The 20,115-nt window shown below is 47.8% G+C and overlaps 1 protein-coding gene across 14 annotated transcripts in view; it reads right to left on the bottom strand.

Moving 5' to 3' along the window:
• F8 (coagulation factor VIII) overlaps positions 1 to 20,115 on the bottom strand; it is a 147,270-nt gene that overhangs the window by 122,304 nt on the left and 4,851 nt on the right. For 9 of the 14 annotated variants that reach the window (XM_045029655.1, XM_045029650.1, XM_045029653.1 and 6 more), the window contains 5 exons: positions 13,136 to 13,210; positions 12,037 to 12,466; positions 9,288 to 10,324; positions 8,036 to 8,109; positions 3,089 to 3,166 (listed from right to left, as the gene is read on the bottom strand). The gene's annotated coding sequence lies outside the window, so the exon portion shown is untranslated. Of the gene's footprint in view, positions 1 to 3,088; positions 3,170 to 8,035; positions 8,110 to 9,287; positions 10,325 to 12,036; positions 12,467 to 13,135; positions 13,211 to 20,115 lie in introns of those variants that run through there. The other 5 variants (XM_045029649.1, XM_045029648.1, XM_045029651.1 and 2 more) reach the window with 5 other exon arrangements.

Below are 20,115 nucleotides of genomic sequence, written 5' to 3'. Positions count from 1 at the left end.
AGCTGAGATACATGACCATACCATGAGAAAATTTGCTGGGAGAGCCTTTCCCACTGGAAAGTATTGTTAACTGTCACTGTAGTGCCTAGCAGGAGACCATCATGAACCAGGGCCCCATGATGCTAGGAGCTGTACAAATACAGAACAACAGAAGGTCCTGCCCCAAAGAGCTTATGATTTTAGTGTAATCCAAGACACAACAGATGGATGCCTCATATTGATGAGGGACCACAATGAAATGGTAAGACTATAATGATGAAGATGCCATTAGTTCATAAGTGTTCTTGTAGTGAGGCGGCCTGGCTCCCAGCCGCACCTGAGAGGGACGAGCCAGAACAGCCGCCTCAGTGGGCGGAGCCACCGCCACCTGTCCCCGCCCCCCAGAAGTCAAGGGGCGGGACAGGAAGTATAAAGGCCCGGGCCCAGCACTCATTTGGGCCCCGGCCGCTGGAGAGGACAGATGCTGGTGCCCGAGTTCCTGCTGAACCGAGCCTGCCCCGAGCCCGGTACCCTGAGGAGGACTGGCCGAGTCTGCCCCGAGCCCGGTACCCTGAGGAGGAGTCAAGCCCACCTGTGCACCCGTCTCCTGAGGAGCCAATGCTGGTGGACCCCCCTGCCGAAGCCCCAACAATACAGGTACCAACGGAGGGGGAGATTGGAAGTGGCCCGGGGATAGCTGACCCCAGTCTGGCTGTAGCCGACACTGAGCCTATGTCAGTGTGTTGCGGCCAGGATCCCCACTGACTGCAGCGGATCCACGCTGCTGCTAGGGCCCCGGGCCAGGACGCAGTGGAGTGAGTGGGCCTGCGTCCCCCCTGTCACCCCTTACTCATGGGTGGCAGTCTCCCCCTCACCCCAAGGCTCAGGCTTAGAAGCCTGGACTTACCTGTGGTTTGCTCAGCCCCTGCCTGAGGGTCTGAGCCCTGTATCTGTGTTGCTGCCCCGCCCTGAGCCAGGGCTTGGGCTCTACAAACTGAACTGCTGCTCAGCCCTGCCTGAGGGTCTGAGCCCGGTATCTGTGTTGCTGCCCTGCCCTGAGCCAGGGCTTGGGCTCTGCAAACTTAAACTGCTGCTCAGCCCTGCCTGAGGGACTGAGCTCTGTACCTATTGCTGCCCCGCCCTGAGCTAGGGCTTGGGCTTTGATAAACTGAACTACTGTTTGTTTGCTCAGCCCTGCCTGAGGGTCTGAGCCCAGGACTACTGCCTGTTGTCCCGCCCTGATCTAGGGCGTGGACTGTAAGACTGAACTGCTACCCAGCCTCCGGTAGTGAGGCGGCCTGGTTCCCAGGCACCCCGAAGGTGAAGAGCGACCCCTCACCTGACAAGGGGACCCGTACACGGACCCTTACAGTTCTATAAAGATCACCCTAATCAAGTCAAAAATACATTCTCTGCCAGATATTGGTTACCTCCCCTCTGCCACATGAAAGATCCCCAGATCAGACCATTCTGGCTAACAGGGCTGGCTTTAGGCCAATTCCACCAATTCCCCCGAATCGGGCCCCGCGCTTAAGAGGGCCCCGTGCCCAGTGGCAGAGCTGCTGGGGGATGGGGCAAGTGGCCGAGAATCCTTTCCGTGGCTAGAGGCTCCTTTTTAATTTTTACTCACTCAGCAGTGCTCTGGGTCTTTGGCGGCAGGTCCTTTAATGCCACCGAAGACCCGGAGCAAGTGAAGGACCCGCCGCCGAAGACTTGGATTGCTGCCCGGTGAGTACAAGCCCCACATGTTTTTTTACGTGTTTTTTTTTTTTTTTTAGTCATCCCTGCCGGGGCCCCGGCAAAACTGTTTGAATCGGGCCCCACGCTTCCTAAAGCCAGCCCTGCTGGCTAACACCCACTTATCATTGATAAAGCCTTCTACAGGAGCCCCAGACTGAGATCTTCCCTGCCAGCTCACAGGGGGTTTCATACAACAAGCCAAATCTTCAGGTGCTTCGGTGTTTTCAATGGAGCTATGCTGATTGACACCAGCTGAGAATCTGGCCCAGTGTTCTAACCTCAGGACCTTCTTCAACACCCATTGGAGTCAATAGGACTCTCCCTGACTACATTGAGTATTGGCTTGAACCCTGAATGAGCCACTTAATCAAGTGTTATCTTTTACTAAAACCCCCTAGAATTTGCCATGTCCTTTTTCTGTGCTTTCTTCTGAATCACTGCAGTAATTGGGTCAGAGTATTTTTCCTTTCTAGTTTTTTTTCTCAAATCTGTGGCATTTCTGAATTAATCAGGAAGATACCAGGATGACATAGGTGGAGAACAAAGAAAGACAAAATACTTTCTAACACACAGAAGTGTATTGTGCAGTAGAAGCAAGATGGGACATGCATTCTGGGGAGAGAAGATGGCGTGGTGCTTTGCTTTATTTTATAATGGCACTATTAAGTGGGACTTGTCCCATAAAATGTAAGATTAATGCTCTTCTGGCCTGTTTCATTGTATCAATCTGATTTCTCCCATCATACACTTAAATCATAAGCTTTTTGGGGGCAGGGACTATCCTTTTGTTCTGTGTTTGTACAGCACCTAGCACAGTGGGTCCTGACCCACGATTGAGGCTCCTATGTGCTATTGCAATACAAAATAATAATCTTTAAACCCCTGAGGCTACTCTAATTTACGCCAGGGCCCAGGAAGAAGCCTGCTTAGCCTCACAATACAGTAAGTACAAAAATAGCTTTGCTCTCCCCATTTGCTTCCCCCATCTCTGCTTGTGACAGAGTGCTGAGAGATAACAATTGTCCCAGCACTCTGGTCACTTAAGCTCTGGTTAGTTCCCCCAGCCCAGAGAAAACTTGACTGAGGAATGGACTACTTAATTACCTGACCAGCTTGTGGATTGAGGGCTCTAAGGAGCTAATTGTCCCATCTGCTGGGAGAGGTAGTTTAAAAAAAGCACAGGAAGCAAATCTAGAGGGAGAAGGCATCGCAGGAGGATGAGAGCTCTCCTGTTCCCTGGAGAAAAGGCTGATGACTGAAGAGTGTTGCAAATAGAAAGGCTGGATGGAACTGTGATGGTGGTGATAATAGTAATACATCACATAAAGGTGTTAACAAATGAGGAATTCAAGACTTTGTTGTTACCTACCAGCTCTGTGTTCTTGGGGAACCAGGGTGCAGAACCCAGCCTTTGCCTGACTCACGAAAGACCTTCCACCCTCAGCCTCTGCTTGAACCAAAACAGATCAGAAGAAAGACTTACAAAAAGCAATGAAAAGGCAGGGAGAGACACACCTAAACCCCTGGGACAAGGGTGACAGAATTAAGGAAACTCCATTAGCCTCATTTGCATCGGAGATGAGACAGGGAGGCATCCCCATTAACATACAGAATGGAGAACAGAGATTCCAAGGCAAGAACCGCATGGAACTCTAGGACCAGAAAGGCAGGGAAGCACTGCATGATGGGGATCTCTGCTGCAGATGTTAATGAACCCATGCCTGCACACACCCAGCTCAGTAGTTATCAGACCAATTCTAGTAATAAATCCTTTATTGGTATCCAAAATAGTGAAGCTGCCTAATTGCATTATGAGCTCCCACCAAGGAACACCACCCCAAGCCAGGAATGATCAGCTCCTACTGTCTAGCCTGAACAAAACACCTTTGGTATACTCCCTTAAGCCATCAGTTTATCCATAAACAAATCTAGTGTTCTCCCTTAAACCATTGTTCTTTCCCTACAAAAACCTCTACCCACGCTCAAGTAAGTGCTCTGATGCCTGGATCCAAAATCTGCATCAGTTCCACTGGGACTTCGTCTCCTGACTGATCGTGCTGTGGGTTCTGCCTGTCTCCAGCTACCACCTCAGCTACCACCACCTGGGACCCCCAATTGATTCAAGTTTCACAGAGTGGTGAGAACCCAGTGCTCGCTCTCTCTCTAGCTATAGCCTTTTGACCCTGATTTGTTTGATCAGTTATAGTTTTCTAAACTTGACTTTTATAACCAAATTTAAGTTAGATTTAATATTATCACTGTTTTGCTTGTTTGCCTCCCTTTGTATGGTTATTACCTGGCAATAAATAATTTCATGGTTCAGCTGGTTGCTTCTCTCTCTCCCTCCCCTGCCCCCGCCCCCTGCCGTGGGTGGTTTTTTGGCTTCCCCATTCGGTCTGCAGCAACGCTCCTCGTACCTAAGCTTAAGATCCCTATAGCACCCAAAAATCCTGTGGGGTTCGCTCATCACGTGGGTTAGTACCAGAACAATTGTAACATGAAAGTGGGAATAGGGACGTTCTGAACCTGGGACATATAAGGGTAGAAGAATGAAAGTGCTGCTCGACCCAGCCTGCTCAGGCTTACTCTATTCCAGTGCGGTGTACATGGCATATGAGGGTGACAGCTTGGAGGTGATGTTTGACCCAGCCTGCTGTATCCGAGGGCCTCTGAGGATGACAGCTTGAAAATGCTGCTCGACCTAATCTACCGAGTCCAGGGACATATAAGGGGTCAGCTTGTGAGTGCTGATTAACCCTGTCCTCTCAGATGCGCTCTGTTACTGTATGTGTTCATCTGATTCTGGGGCTCCAAGAACCCAGCCCTGGGGAACCTAGGTCCTGCAGCATAGCTCCATTGGGCGGGAACTTGCAGCTGGGAGAAATAGAGCTCCATATGAGAACATAAGTGATACAAGCAGTACATTGATTGAATTACAGAACCCCCTCCCCCGGAAGAGTAACCCTAATAAATGAGCGTATCCCAACATAACAGGCAAATCTGGTAATGGTATGGGATGGCAGGACAGGGACCATGAGGTGGCTGAGTTCAGGATCCTCACAAAAGGAAGAAAGGTGGGTAGCAAAATAGAGTAGCAAAATACCTTCCCTGGACTTCAGAAAAGCAAACTTTAGCTCCCTTAGGGAACTGAAAGGCAGGATCCCCTGGGAGGCTAATATGAGGGGGAAAGGAGTCCAGGAGAGCTGGCTGTATTTTAAAGAAGCCTTATTGAGGGTGCAGGAACAAACCATCCCGATGTGCAGAAAGAATAGCAAATATGGCAGGCGATCAGCCTGGCTTAACAGCAGAGGTGAAAGAAAGCCGGCTGCCAACTAGACATGGAACCGTTGATCATTACCCGTTGAGCCCGACGATCTAGCCAGCTTTCTATCCACCTTATAGTCCATTCATCCAGCCCATACTTCTTTAATTTGCTGGCAAGAATACTGTGGGAGACCGTATCAAAAGCTTTGCTAAAGTTAAGGAATAGCACATCCACTGCTTTCCCCTCATCCACAGACCCAGTTATTTCCTCATAGAAAGCAATTAGGTTAGTCAGGCATGAGGGATAGCTCAGTGGTTTGAGCATTGGCCTGCTAAACCCAGGGTTGTGAGTTCAATCCTTGAAGAGGCCACTTAGGGATCTGGGGCAAAAATCAGTACTTGGTCCTGCTAGTGAAGGCAGTGGGCTGGACTCGATGACCTATCAAGGTCCCTTCCGGTTCTAGGAGATAGGTATATCTCCAATTATATTATTTAAATTTTTCTTTTTGTTTAGGTTGGATATTAGGAAAAACTTTTTCACTAGTAGGGTGGTGAAGAACTGGAATGGGTTACCTAGGGAGGTAGTGGAATCTCCTTCCTTAGAGGTTTTTAAGGTCAGGCTTGACAAAGCCCTGGCTGGGATGATTTAGTTGGGTTTGGTCCTGCTTTGAGCAGGGGGTTGGACTAGATGACCTCCTGAGGTCCCTTCCAACCCTGAGATTCTATGATTCTATGACTTGCCCTTGGTGAATCCATGCTGACTGTTCCTGATCACTTTCCTCTCCTCTAAGTGCTTCAGAATTGATTCCTTGAGGACCTGCTCCATGATTTTTCCAGGGACTGAGGTGAGGCTGACTGGCCTGTAGTTCCCCGGATCCTCCTCCTTTCCTTTTTTAAAGATGGGCACTACATTAGCCTTTTTCCAGTCATCCGGGACCTCCCCCGTTCACCATGAGTTTTCAAAGATAATGGTCAATGGCTCTGCAATCACATCCACCAACTCCTTTAGCACCCTTGGATGCAGTGCATCTGGCCCCATGGACTTGTGCTCGTCCAGTTTTTCTAAATAGTGCTGAACCACTTCTTTCTCCACAGAGGACTGGTCACCTCCTCCCCATACTGTGCTGCCCAGTGCAGCAGTCTGGGAGCTGACCTTGTTTGTGAAGACAGAGGCAAAAAAAGCATTGAGTACATTAGCTTTTTCCACATCCTCTGTCACTAGGTTCCCTCCCTCATTCAGTAAGGGGCCCACACTTTCCTTGACTTTCTTCTTCTTGCTAACATACCTGAAGAAACCCTTCTTGTTACTCTTAACATCTCTTGCTAGCTGCAACTCCAAGTGTGATTTGGCCTTCCTGATTTCACTCCTGCATGCCTGAGCAATATTTTTATACTCCTCCCTGGTCATTTGTCCAATCTTCTACTTCTTGTAAGCTTCTTTTTTGCGTTTAAGATCAGCAAGGATTTCACTGTTAAGCAAAGCTGGTCGCCTGCCATATTTACTATTCTTCCTACACATTGGGATGTTTTTTTCCTGCAACCTCAATAAGGATTCTTTAAAATACAGCCAGCTCTCCTGGACTCCTTTCACAGCAGCTCTCAACTACCTGAATGGGGATTCCAAAGAGGATGGAGCTAGGCTGTTCTCAGTGGTGTCAGATGACAGAAAAAGGAGCAATGGTCTCAAGTTTCAGTGGGAGAGGTCTAGGTTGGATATTAGGAAACACTATTTCACTAGGAGGGTGGTGAAGCACTGGAATGGGTTACCTAGGGAGGTGGTGGAATCTCCATCCTTAGAGGTTTTTAAGGCCCGGCTTGACAAAGCCTTTGCTGGGATGATTTAGTTGTTCTTAGTCCTGCTTTGAGCAGGGGGTTGGATTAGATGACCTCCTGAGGTCTCTTCCAACCCTAATCTTCTGTGATTCTATGACAGTGGAGTGTGCTCTGTTACACAGCCCCAGGCTTAGGGATGGAGTAACTAAGAACTAAGTCCTTTATCTTTAATCTTGGTGCCTGGAAAATACTGAAAACAGAATTAATTTACTCTTTGCAAAAGGTGAAACCTGCTCTTTGGGTGATTAGCACTACCCAAGCACCATGGGAGCCAGGCAGTCATCTCACCAACTTAGCTTTCAGCAAGCCAAAAAAGGGCTGTATTTAACATCAGTTTTTTAATGTGATTCCACAGGGAAAGAAACTCCAAAGATACGTGGATGTCCCAGAAAAAAAATATTCCCAACCAATATTTAAGGAGAATAAAGGGGAGGGGGGGGAAGAGAGAGAGAGACTGACTGTGTGACGTTCCCCTCTGGTGTTATCCAGACTGGTGACCTGCTAGGCCTCTCCAATCCTTGACTCTGGGAGCCAGCCTTACCCTGCTTTGCTGTGAGAACCCCCACGCTTAGGCTGTTCACGCTCAGCGTCTGGCATGTAAGCTGCTCCCAGCTACTTGCAAGCAAATGACACTAGCCAATATCTTCGGTCCCAGACACAACCCTAGGAACCTCTGTCTTATAATATAAAAAATAATAATATATGGAGATATACCTATCTCATAGAAGTGGAAGGGACCTTGAAAGGTCATTGAGTTGAGTCCTCTGCCTTGACTAGCAGGACCAAGTACTGTCCCTATTAGTTGTTGTGGGTGGGTTTTTTTTGCCCCCGATCCCTAAATAGCCCCCTCAAGGATTGAACTCACAACCCTGGGTTTAGCAGGCTAATGCTCAAACCACTGAACTATCCCGCCCCTTTGCCACTCCCCCTTGCTGTGTCCAGTTATGCCTGCTGGACGCTGCAAGCTTATACCAGTTTGTCAATTTAACAGAGAAACTGAAATGTACCAGGCTTGTTCCACCAGGCTTTGACACACTTCAAACCAAACGCACTGCTTCAGGTAGAATAAACAAACAGATTTATTAACTATAAAGATAGATCTAAGTGATTATATGCCAAAGCATAACAAGTCAGATTTGGCCAAATGAAATAAAAGCAAAACACATTCTAAGCTGCTCTTAACACTTTCAATGTCCTTACAAACTTAGATGCTTCTTACCACAGGCGCCTGCTCTTCAGCCAGGCTCTCCCCTTTGATCAGCGCTTCAGTCGCTTGGTGGTGGTGGTGGTATTCTGTAGATGTAGGTGGAAGAGAGAGAGAGAGTGTATGGCAAATGTCTCTCCCTTGTCCCTTTTATCATGTCCTTTCTTCCCTCTTGGCTTTGTCCCCCCCGCTTCAGAGTCAGATGAGCATTACCTCATTGCAGTTCCAATCTGACCAATGGAAGGGGGGTGACTCCCTCAAGAGTCTAACAGATTCTTTTGTTGCTGCCTAGGCCAGCATCTTTTGTTCCTGTGAGGCTGGGCTGGGTTTGTCCCATACCTACCTTGATGAACTGCCTCTCTGCTCTTGGAGAGTTTTTGTCTGGACTTGCTTTAAGCCATGAGGACACATTTTCAGCCTCATAACTATATACATGAAATTATAACATATAACATCACTATAACAACAATGCCCAGCATATCATGGGCCTTCCGAAGACACCCGACAACAAACTTTGCATTGGATACCACACAATCATTTTACAAGAATGAACATGGGGGTGTTGGGTGTTCCCCCGAGGTACACAGTGTCACACCTCCCCTCTTCGTTTACTGCAAGAGGGTTAGTCACTGACTAGCTTGAAGGCAGTTTGTGTTATAGTTCTTTTGGCATCCAGCCATTAAGGCCATAAGGCAGCGTGCCTCAGTTTTCCCATTCACACACAGCAAACCAGGTTTTGTATGGTTTCTCTGATGTGATAAGCTTTAATCCTGTTTACAGGTATTAACTGAGAACTAGCATTACCATAAGGTTTAACATCAGTAACAAAATTTTTATTCCCAAACTTAACATTAATACCAAAATTTGTGTCTCAGATGTGCATTTACAAGTATCTTTATGATACCACACCCTCTGTTCTCATATTCTAGTATGAGGTGACTTTGTTCATTACTCATGGTGTCCTTTGACTCTCTCCCATGTAATCCCTCCAGTGTTCCCCCCATGTAGGCTCTTAATTTAATCATGTTTCTGGAGTTTTGGTGCCTCAGGGTCTGGCAAGATATGTGTTCAGAGGGATCCTGCACATTGGCTGGCCCTTTGGGGAGTGGTCTTCCAACCCCAGGACTGTCCATATACAGAAAATCCAGCTCTCCTTTTGGGGTTACCCTGTGTTTCCCCCTCCCAGCACTGAGTCCTTCCCTGCCCCCTGGAGGGCTGTGATCTGTGCTCTCTGGGCTAGGTGTGTTTTCCCTTTGATCAGATTCACCTTTTCCCAGCAGCTTTCCCATAAGTCTTCTCTGTGTCTCACCAGCCTGGGGGAAAACGCCCCCTTCTCTGTCAGTTGGGTTATCTGTATTCGGGCAATTTTCTGATCCCAACTCCTCTGTTATCACAGGCATTGGAGCTGCATCTTGATTTAAAGAGACACAATTACTTTCCAAAAGCTTATCAGAAATAGCATCTTGAAAAATTGGGACACCCTCTGCCACCCCTTTCTCTGTCCCTGAGAAGTCAGCTGTGTGACTGCTCCCCTCCAGGAGGTCGGTTACATAGTTCCTTCTCAAAACCTGGGTCACAGGCTGAGTGCCTGAGTGCACAGATTCTGACCCAGACACCCTCCTAGTATACTGGGCATCCTGCCCCAAGCGACTAGTGAGGAGACATTCCTGTACCCCCACTATTCCTTCCCCTGTTTCCTCCTCTGGACCCCCTCCTAAGACACATTTCTCTGTGCCTCCTAGAAAGGGTTCTGTCTTTTGTTCATCTGCAGAACTCTGTCAGCTAACAACTGGGACAGTTTCCTTAATCTCTGACAACACCTCTCCTGCCCCTGCGCCTGAGGGCATGTTGCCTTCTGCTGGAAAGGAGCTAGTCTCAGCCCCTCTCATACTTGAAAGCACCCGGCTTCCCTGTGTTACAGAGTCACAGGAATCCTCACCCACCTCAGTGGTTTCTGAGATTCCCTGCCCCTTCTCTGGGCTCTCCTCTGGGACACATTTCTCCCTGCTCCCTAGAGTTGGGTTTGTCTCTGGTTCAGTTGCAACCTGCTGGCAGTTAACAACCTGGACAGTTCTTTCCCTGGCAGGCTTTACACCCTCATCCCTTCCTGATGTGGTGATGCCTCCAGCTGCAGTGCAGGAGTTGGTCTCAACTACCTGGAAGCCTGTGGTTTCTCCCTGCTGCAGAAGAATCAAGGAGACTCTCTCTCTTCCATTCTCTCAGCAGTTCCTGAGAGTTTACTCTTTCCCTCAGGGGTCCCAGCATAAAACTCCCTCCTGCTGCAGGCAAATACTTTAACTTGAGCTACACAGAAAAAATTATTACCAAGAAGCAGGCCGAACAGGAGGTGTTCCATTACCCCCACAGTCAAAACACTTTCCAACCCTTCCCAAACCACATGGATTTTAGCTAGTGGTATGAGGAATCTGCTTTTGCCCACCCCCACAATCTCTGCCATTTGGCCAAGAAATATACTGGCCTTTGGAACCACAATCTGTTTAACCAGAGAGATCTGTGCCCCTGTATCCCTCTGCCCCAAGTATTCCCCGCCATCAATCTGGACAGCCTTAACATGCTCCATATCTGGTTCTGCAAAGGCTAACCTCACAGAACCAATATGATAGGTTTCAATTGCTTGGGGGACTTCTGTGTTGAGGACAGCAGAACTAACATGAGCTATTGTTTGCCTGCTTTCTCCTAGCACAGGGCATTTACTCCTCGGGTGATTGGTGGAATTATACTGATAGGACCTTTTGGGCTCTTCTACTTTTACAGGAGATTTGGGATGAGGGGTAGAGGAATGTTTTGGAGTAAGAGAATGTTTAGGCTCCCAATCCCCTTCTCTCTTCCCAGGGGCAAAATGAGATCCTCCTTTCCCACTAGTTTTAAACTCCACTTTCTGTGGCCTGCCCTCAATAGATGCCGGATTCTGTTTGAAGACATCAGCTTAAAAAATCCATCTCATCCACAGTCTTTACATCTTTGTCCCATAGACACAGCTTTACATCAGCCTTACACAGAGGTGAAAGTAAGCCGTTTCGGTCCGATCCGGCATACTGGCAAGAGCCAGTACGCCGTGCTGGACCGCACCAGCTTCCATGGCGGGGATTGAAAGGGCTCTAGGCTGCTCGCAGCCACGGGCAGCCCAGAGCCCTTTAAATCCCGGCTGCAGCTGAGATTTAAAGGGCTCAGAGCTCCCCACAGCTGCGGGCAGCCCAGACCCCTTTGAATCCCGGCCGCAGCTGAGATTTAAAGGGCTCAGAGCTCCCCACAGCTGCGGGCAGCCCAGACCCCTTTGAATCCCGGCCGCGGGTCCGGCGGCCGCGCTGGGGCTGGGATTTAAAGGGCTCAGAGCTTCCTGGGGCTGCGGGCAGCCCAGAGCCCTTTGAATCCTGGCCACGGCTCTGGCGGCCGGGCTGGGGCCAGGGTTTAAAGGGCTCGGGGCTCCCCTCAGTGGCAGGAGATCTGGGCCCTTTAAATCCCTGCCCCAGCCCCGCAAAGCTCGGGGTTCCCCCCGGCGGCCAGAACCCCAGGCCCTTTAATTTGCCCCTGAGGCCCGGGGGGCTCCCAGCCACCTCAGCAGCTGGGAGCCCCTGGTTGATTTAAAGGCCCTGGGACTCCCAGCCACAGCTGGTGCCCCAGGGCCTTTAAATCTTGAGAGGCCACGCTTCTTCCGGATGAGGCCACACCCCCTCAGGACTCTGGCAGTACCGGTAAGTCCTGTAAGTTACTTTCACCCCTGGCCTTACATATGCTTAAGAAATGCTTTTGAACAACAAGATCAAGCATTCCTTCAAAACTTGCCACCTCTTTATCCCTCACCCATTTTCCCAACAAATCTTTCATTTTATTTACATATTCCCCATTACTCATAACAATATCTCTCTTAAGATTCCTAAATTTAACTCTATATGTTTTGGGGATAATCTGAAAATTTTGCAACACAGTATCTTTAAATTTACAATAGTCTAAAGCATCTTAAATAGGCATTCCACTGAATACATTTCGAGCTTTACCAGTTAATTTGGCAATCAGGTCGGAACGCTCTTATCAGGAATTTCATGTATTACACACAGCCTTTCAAAGGCAGTCAGATATTCAGCAACATCATCCTCTTCACTGTATGCAAGACATAAGTGTTCCCATTTGTGGATTTTTGGAGTGATAGGCGTCGTTGGGGTTGGGGGGGGTTGGTTCTGCTTCTCTAGCAGGTCCAACTGGTGCTTTTGCTCTCTCTCTTTCTTCCATAGCCCTTCCGTATGCAGCCTCCTCTCTGGCTGCCTCTGCCTCCACAGTTTCCCTGGCCGCAACTGCTTCTTTGAGCCTCAGTTCCCTGCCACATTTGAAACTCCCTGCCTTCCTTCCACTTCCAGTCTGGCCAGCTCTAGTTTTGTAGCTGCCTCACTGGTAGTCATTTTTCTGCTTTCTTGTGCTTATTTCCCTCACCTGAAATAAACAAACAGAAAATAACAAAACTGTGACCTCCTCCTGACTGTTCTTAGCCACTGCACTTAAGACTCACTTAAAATCACAAATATCAGTGCTTAAAGTGTGAACTTCACTTGGAGTAACAAGCCGTACATACATCCTGTTCGCTGCACCGCTGTGATGTTCCCCTCTGATGTTATTCGGACCAGTGATCTGCTAGGCCACTCCGATCTTTGACTTTGGGAGCCAGCCTTACCCTGCTCTGCTGTGAGAACCCCCACTTCTGGGCTGTTCATGTACAGCCTCTGGCATATAAACTGCTCCCAGCTACTTGAAAGCAAATGACACTAGCCAATATCTCTGGTCCCAGACACAACCCTAAGAACCTCCGTCTTGCTGTGTCCAGTTATGCCCACTGGACGCTGCAAGCTTATATGAGTTCATCAATTTAACAAAGAAATTATGTACCAGGCTTGTTCTCCCAAGGGGAGCCTCTGACACACTTTAAACCAAATGCACTGCTTCAGGTAGAATAAACAAACAGATTTATTAACTATAAAGCTAGATTCTAAGTGATTATAAGTCAAAGCGTAACAAGTCAGATTTGGCCAAATGAAATAAAAGCAAAATCCATTCTAAGCTGCTCTTAACACTTTCAATGTCCTTACAAACTTAGATGCTTCTCACCACAGGTTGGCTGGTTGCTCTTCTGCCAGGCTCTCCCCTTTGATCAGCGCTTCAGTCGCTTGGTGATGTCTGTAGCTGTAGGTGGAAGAGAGAGGGCATGGCAAATGTCTCTTACTTTTATCATGTCCTTTCTTCCCTCTTGGCTTTGCCCCCCACCTTCAGAGTCAGGTGAGCATTACCTCATTGCAGTTCCAAACTGACCAAAGGAAGGGGGGGGGTGACTCCCTCGAGTGTCTAACAGATTCTTTTGTTGCTGCCTAGGCCAGCGTCTTTTGTTCCTGTGAGGCTGGGCTGGGTTTGTCCTATACCTGCCCTGATGAGATGTGAACTGACTCTCTGCTCTTGGAAAGTTTTTGTCTAAGCTTGCTTTAAGCCATGAGGATACATTTTCAGCCTCATAACTATATACATTACATTATAACGTATAACATCACTATAACAACAAGGCTCAGTACATCATGAGCCTTCCGAAGACACCCAACATGACAAACTTTGCATTGTATACCACACAATCATTTTACAAGGATGAACATGGGGGTGCTGGGTGTTCCCCCGAGGTACAGAGCATCACAGCATGCACATGCGCAAACCTATGCGAATAGCTATTGGGGTTCATGATTTTAAGGACTGATAAGCTGGAACCTACCAAGGCTAGAAATTAAAAGGGAGATCCCAGTCTCTTTCCAGTGTGATTAAACACCTGTTGCCAGCCTGATCTGTTTACGAGATATTCAGCTTTTAAATCTGTCACTGGTTGTCAAGAATCTACAGGTTTGGTGCTACACCCCCAGCTATGGAAGAGTCTCTAGGAAGAACCCCGTTAGTGTGCCAGGCCCCCAAGGGGTCTCACTTTTCCTTCAGGATTGCATCTGATGAAGTGGGTTCTAGTCCACAAAAGCTTATGCCCAAATACATTTGTTAGTCTCTAAGGTGCCACAAGGACTCCTCATTGTTTCTTCCTTCAGGGTAGGACATATGGCTTCACCACCTCCTTAGACTTGATTTCTGGGCCTTCAGGTCCCTGCTTCACACTATGAGCTCTGTTCAGTGAGTCCAACAGAGAGAGATTCTTGTATGCTCTGCAGGGATTAATGCACCTCACCCAGCATTTGCAGTGACACTACAGAGTTGCCAAAAGTCAGGTTTATTAGGAACTGGAACACAGCACAGTAAGTCCTCTGGTTAGCACAGAAGAATGAAGGTTAATGCATAGTTCACTCTGGGGAGCCCAGCCAAGCTGTAGTGAACCCCATTAGTCTAGCTTTGTCTGTCCCTCCTTGGTCAGACTCCAGGTGAGAGCCCTGACTCCTTCCAGCAGCCAACACCTCTGTCCTTTGTTCTCCAGCTGGGTGATGTTGCTCAGCTTCCATGCTGAGAGGTGAAGAAAATCAGTATCTCCCTAGGTCATTGGTTACGAAGTATCAATGTCATGGTTATTGGGTTTGTCATTGTCTTCTCAGTCACCATATCAGTGGAGCACCTAAGGCCAGGCAGCTAGGGGACATCCATATCGATGTTTCCTAGCATGCCCTGAGAGCAAACAGTCCCTTTCCCCACTTGGTAACAATGCAGCATTTAGGGGAAACTGAAGCACATATAGGCTTCATAAAAACATTACAGAAAATTCCCACTTCATCATATCAGTCAAGACCTGGATTTTGTGGCAAATTTTTTAATTTTTGCATTTAGCAACTGTTTCAAGTTGCTGAGAGGTTTGGAAAGTTGGAAGTAGTCCCAGTGGGCAAAGTGCAGGTGAAACTGATCAAAGATGCAAGGTGCATATACAAATTATCACAACTCAGCAATTTAGTCATAGATTTTTAAGGCCAGAAGGGGTCATTGTGATCTTCTAGTCTGACCTCCTGCATAACACAGACCACAGAATTTTCCTGTATCAATTTCTGCTTCATGCTCCAGTTCAAGTATAGCTAATGGAGCTATCTTTTAGAAAAACACTGACTATCACATGGATATCCCTTGCACATATATAGTACATGTGAATATAATTATCATTAATTAATATAGCACTTTTCAACTCTAGATCTCAAAGTGTTTGCCAAAAGAGATCAGTATAATTATCCCTGTTTTACAGATGGGGAAACTGAAGTACAAGGAGGTCCTGCCCAAGGTTACCTAGCAGGCCAAAAGCAGAGAGAGGAACAGAACTCAGGTCTGCCTCTATTAATAATAAGTGATTATTATTTACTATTTGTAATGCCTGAGGGCGTTTGTGGGAATCCTTTACTCATTTGGATGAGCAGCTACGCATGCAAGTAGACCCATTGAAATCCCCAGGATTCCTCGCATGAGTAACTACTCACTAAGAGCATATGGGAGATATGATCAGGCTCTATATGAAAACAACTACCTTTTATACGGATTTGCCACGGTTAGGGTGACCAGATAGTAAGTGTGCAAAATTGGGGTGGGGGTTATAGCTGCCTATACAAGACAAAGCCCCTAATATTGGGACATCTGGTCACCCCAGCAAAGGTACAGTAATGAGCAGGGGAGAAGCCTGATTGGGAAATGGCCTCAAAGCTTTCACTAAACCAGATCATCAGAAATTCCAGCTGTCAGTGCAAGAGGAGAAGAAAGTCCCTTTATTTGCTGAGTGGAAGTCAGGAAAGAGACAAACTAGGCTGTAAAGTCCCTACAGCCTATCTGAAAGCAGTCAGGGCTAAAAAGACGAGCTCTCGCCCCCACAAAGCAGCGAAATGTGCCAAATGGCATGAAAAACTGGAGACTGAGTGTGCTTCATTTCCAGAAAATGAGAAGAAAGAGAGAGGGGAGGGGAGAAAACCCAGTAAAAATCCCCAGTTTCTTGTTTGATCTCAGAGGAGCCCTCGTCATCACACCAAACCTGTGGCACAGGGACTGTCCCTGCTGGAGGTGAGTAAGAAGAGTATGAATGTCCCATCCTGGGGGAAGGGGAATTCAGAAGCTGCTTGCTGCAGTACTGATAAAAGCAGCAGCACCTCTGCCTCCATCCTGGCTCAACAGAGAGCAGCTTCAAGGGCTAGATGGCACGAAGAAGGGAGCAAAATAATGACCCAAACTGGGGATCAGACCATGGGTTGTGTCCAGGACTTCTTCCTACTTCATCAGCTGCCCTGCTACCTGTGGATTTTACTCTGAGGAAGAAGCTGTAAGCCCAGGGGAAGAAAATGAAGCTCTACAAAGCCTTGTCTCTTTTCCTTTTTTTTTCTTCTTCAATTCTGTTTAATTTTTTTCTTCTGCTAAAAATGCTGAGTCTGGAGTTGGGCTGGGGACACGTGGTTAGGAAAAATGAGTTTCATTTTCTAAGAAAGCATCCAGGAGCAGCACGTCTGGTGGACAAAGGGTAACCCTCACCTGGCTCGGCCCCATCTGGAAAAGCATTTTGGTTCTTGCTTTTGTAAAAGAGCAAATTTTTTTTATGATTCGCTGAGAGAAATGGCAAGGTATGGTGACCACATCTGACAGTGCACTAATTGCTCCATGGGGACGACCCTGTAAGGTGCTGAACATTGGGGCCCTGATCCAGCATATCACTCAAGCACATTCTTAACTTTAACTTAACTTTAAGCAGTTCCATTTGAAGTCAATGGGACTCACTTGCTTAAAGCTAAACACACACTTAAGTGTTTTGCTGGATCAGAGCCATAAGGTGCAGGTTCAAAGGTTATTTTCTTAATAGGAGCTGATGGCTCCCCTATGCTGAGCTGTAGCATTTAAGCACATACTTAACTTTAAGGAACTGCAGTAGTCCTATTGATTTCAATGGGAGTATTAATGTACTTACAGTTAAGCACAGGCTAAAGTGGAGGTTGAGGAGCTGGTGACTTTGCTAAGGGAGCAAGTAGTTTTTGAGGTTTTATTTAAAAAAAAAAATCAGATTTTTTTTTTTGTCTTTCAAAGTTTTGCATTTTGCAAACCGTTGTTTTCTGAATGAAAATTTAATCCGAAAGGGGGCAGGGGGGAAATCCTTGTGCAGTATTTCTAGTCTATGCTAGGAAAATGTTTCTTGTTTGAAAGTCTTGCTATGCTTTGAGGATGATTGTGGAATAACCTTTAAGCAGCAGCAGCTTAGAGCTGGCTTTTTGCCAGGCCTGAGTTCTACTGTAAATCTAGAATCCACTATTTCTAAGTGGCTTCTGCATTTGGAAAAAATAAGATCTCCCATTCCCAATCTGTGTGTGCATGTGTGTACCCAAGTGTGCGTTTGAGTTCCATCTGAACGCCGTAAGTGCTATATAGTCCCCATCTGAGTGTGCCTATGTGCTCAGTTCATATGCATCTCCCTTTTATTACACAGAAGTCACAAAGATCTGCAGTGATGAGCCACCATCCCTTATATAACAACCATGCTACAGTGCTCTGCAGTCATGCCTCAAGCATAGCAGTAAGTTGGGGCATTCCGGTGTATTTCTGGAGAACACTGTAGCCTGTTAGAGCAATGCTGCACACCTCTGTAGGGCTCTATTTATATTCAAAGCATTTCACCCCCTATTTTTCCCAGAGAAGGAAGTTGCGTGATCACCTCGTGCTCACCTCTCACAGCAATCGTGCACATTTCTCATGTCGGCTCGGTGCAGCAGGAAGGATGGGGGTAGCCACATCGCCTGGGAGGATATGTAGCTGAGCACTCATGCAAACAGGTGCAGTATGAGCCCCATCCAGCTGCCTCTGCTATGTGGCTGGGAAAGATGCTCAGGGGAGTGGAACCACCCTAGATCCATTGTGCAAGCTGGGGGCCAGGCTGAAGAGGCTGCACAGGGGGACAATTCACCCATGCACTCCAGAGCCTCTCTCTCTAGTAGCACGGGGGAAGAGTGGGGCACAGGAGCATGCCACAATGCAGACCCATAGGGATAATCTCCCCAAACAGGGCTCCAACTGCAGCTACAGTGGCATTAGCAATGTGGCTGAGGTCCATGCCAGGGGCTTGGAAAAGGTAGCCTCATACACTGATCCTTGGTTACATCTCCTACTTATCTGAGCTTTGCATGAGGGGAGAGACACAGGTGTTCCCAGGCTTGTTTATTTCACAGAACAGCTTTGCTCTAAATGGAAGGTGGCTGGCCCTGAATTTAAAAGTGGTAATGGAACAACTGGGAATGTTCAATCAGCTTCTCCATAGACTTTCACAGGATCCCAGCTTATTAGAGGCATGTTCTGCCTGGAAGAGAGAGATTTCTTCTCATTACTTACAAAAATGACAAAAGAAATAGTAAGGCTGAGAGCCAGGGGATGACCACAGCTGCTAGTGAGAGACATGATAGGAAGAGCAAAGGCAGCAGGGGGAGAAAGCTGGTGTCTATGACAGACAGGGAGGTGTGGGTGGGTTGATGGGAAAGATAAGCAGAAGGTAAGCTGATGAGGCCAAGAACCAATGCACAACAGCCCAGGTTTCTCTGTGGCTCATCCTCAGCCACTTCTGTCTTAAAAGAGAAAAGGGAGACGTGTCCCTTTCTGAAAAAGCAAGTTGAGCATGTCACAGCCTGTCATCGGCCCCACTTCCTACTGGGTTTGCACCAGCTTGCCACAATGGTGGAGCAGGGCACGGTGTGGCAACGCCCTCTACTATGTGAAGGATGCAGGGAATCAATAGTGTGCAAAATATGAAGGCTGGTCAGCAAGAGGGCATGGCGAGGGCCACACTGATCTCAATGGTTCTCTTGTGGGACCCCTGGCTGGGTTTAAAGGGGCCCTGCTAGAAAATCCAAGGAAGGGCAGTGACTGTTCAGACTGAAGAGCACTTCCCCAGAGGCCTAGAGGAATTCTTGCTGTGTTAGCTAGGATTGCTCTGGGGACTTTGGCTGTTGGGTGCCCCCACCCCTTGCCAGTCCTTCCCTTCCCCTTCTCTTGATAATGTGGCCAGAGATTAAGGCCCCAATCTGGTTCCAAAACCATGTCACCCCCAACACAAACCTTCCCCAAGTGCTGTGGCACAGTCTGAAAAGCAATGGCCTGGCAGTAACTCATGTCCTTTTCCTGAGGCGGAAGGGGAGTGAGTTAGTTCTACCACAGGATTAAATACCATGGGTCAACATGCATGGCTGGCCCAAAACCTGCCAAAGCCAGGAAATTCAGACCTTGCTCCTTAGCCCACTGAGGTAAACAAAGGGTGGTGGCCAAGTCTGACTTTGGTCTCTCCCTTCTCAGGAGAGGCTGGGAGCAGCTCATGTGACTCAGCTGGGCACTCCCAACTAGGCCAATAACAAGAGTTGTCAACAGGCTCCAAAGAGAGCCTGACTCATTCTCCTTGGCCAGGAGAGTGTCTACAATGTGTGTGGCAGTGTAAAGCAGTGATGAATTGGGAGGGAGGTGTAGGTGTGAACTGGAGATTCTCAAGACCCTGGCTGATCCCCATGAAGAAGAGAGATTTGAAACTCCTGAATGTGTGGGCTTCACGCAGACCTCTTTGCACTGCAACACTGGTATTTTTACAGAGACAGGTGCATTTCAGGAACATAGGCACCTGTATGGTTGCTTTTCATCCAGCCTCCTTCTTTGCATGTGGTCACTACCCTCCTGGGACCATGTCTTGTTTTCACAGGGTGAAGATACTACGCTAACAGTAAGCCCCACTTGGAGTTCTCTCTCTTTCCCTTGAAGAGATATGGAGAAGCAGGAGAACCTGGATGCAATTGGCTGCTCAGTAGTCGGTGTAGGATCTGTCTGACATTATTACCAACAGCTACATCTGATTACTGGGTCACTGATAGCATCATCAAACTGCAGCCAACTGGAGCGCTTCGACAGAGAAAGTCAGCGAGGGGGGAAAAGAACAAGGATGAGAGTTTTTGTTTACTTGTGGGTTTGACCCTGCATTTGTAGCTTACCCCACGCCTCTGTTGACTCAAAAGGGCAACATATCCCAGATCCTCACAAGCATTTAGGCTCCAAAGTCCCATTTAAATCAATGGGAGTTAGGTGCCTAAATTTTTTCGAGGATCTGGGCCAGTGTCTAAATGCCACAGAAAACAGTACAGTGC

Source organism: Mauremys mutica, chromosome 9, assembly GCF_020497125.1.
Source record: "Mauremys mutica isolate MM-2020 ecotype Southern chromosome 9, ASM2049712v1, whole genome shotgun sequence".
In the NCBI taxonomy this organism is placed as follows: Eukaryota; Metazoa; Chordata; order Testudines; family Geoemydidae; genus Mauremys; species Mauremys mutica.
This window is presented reverse-complemented; position numbering and strand designations above follow the sequence as displayed.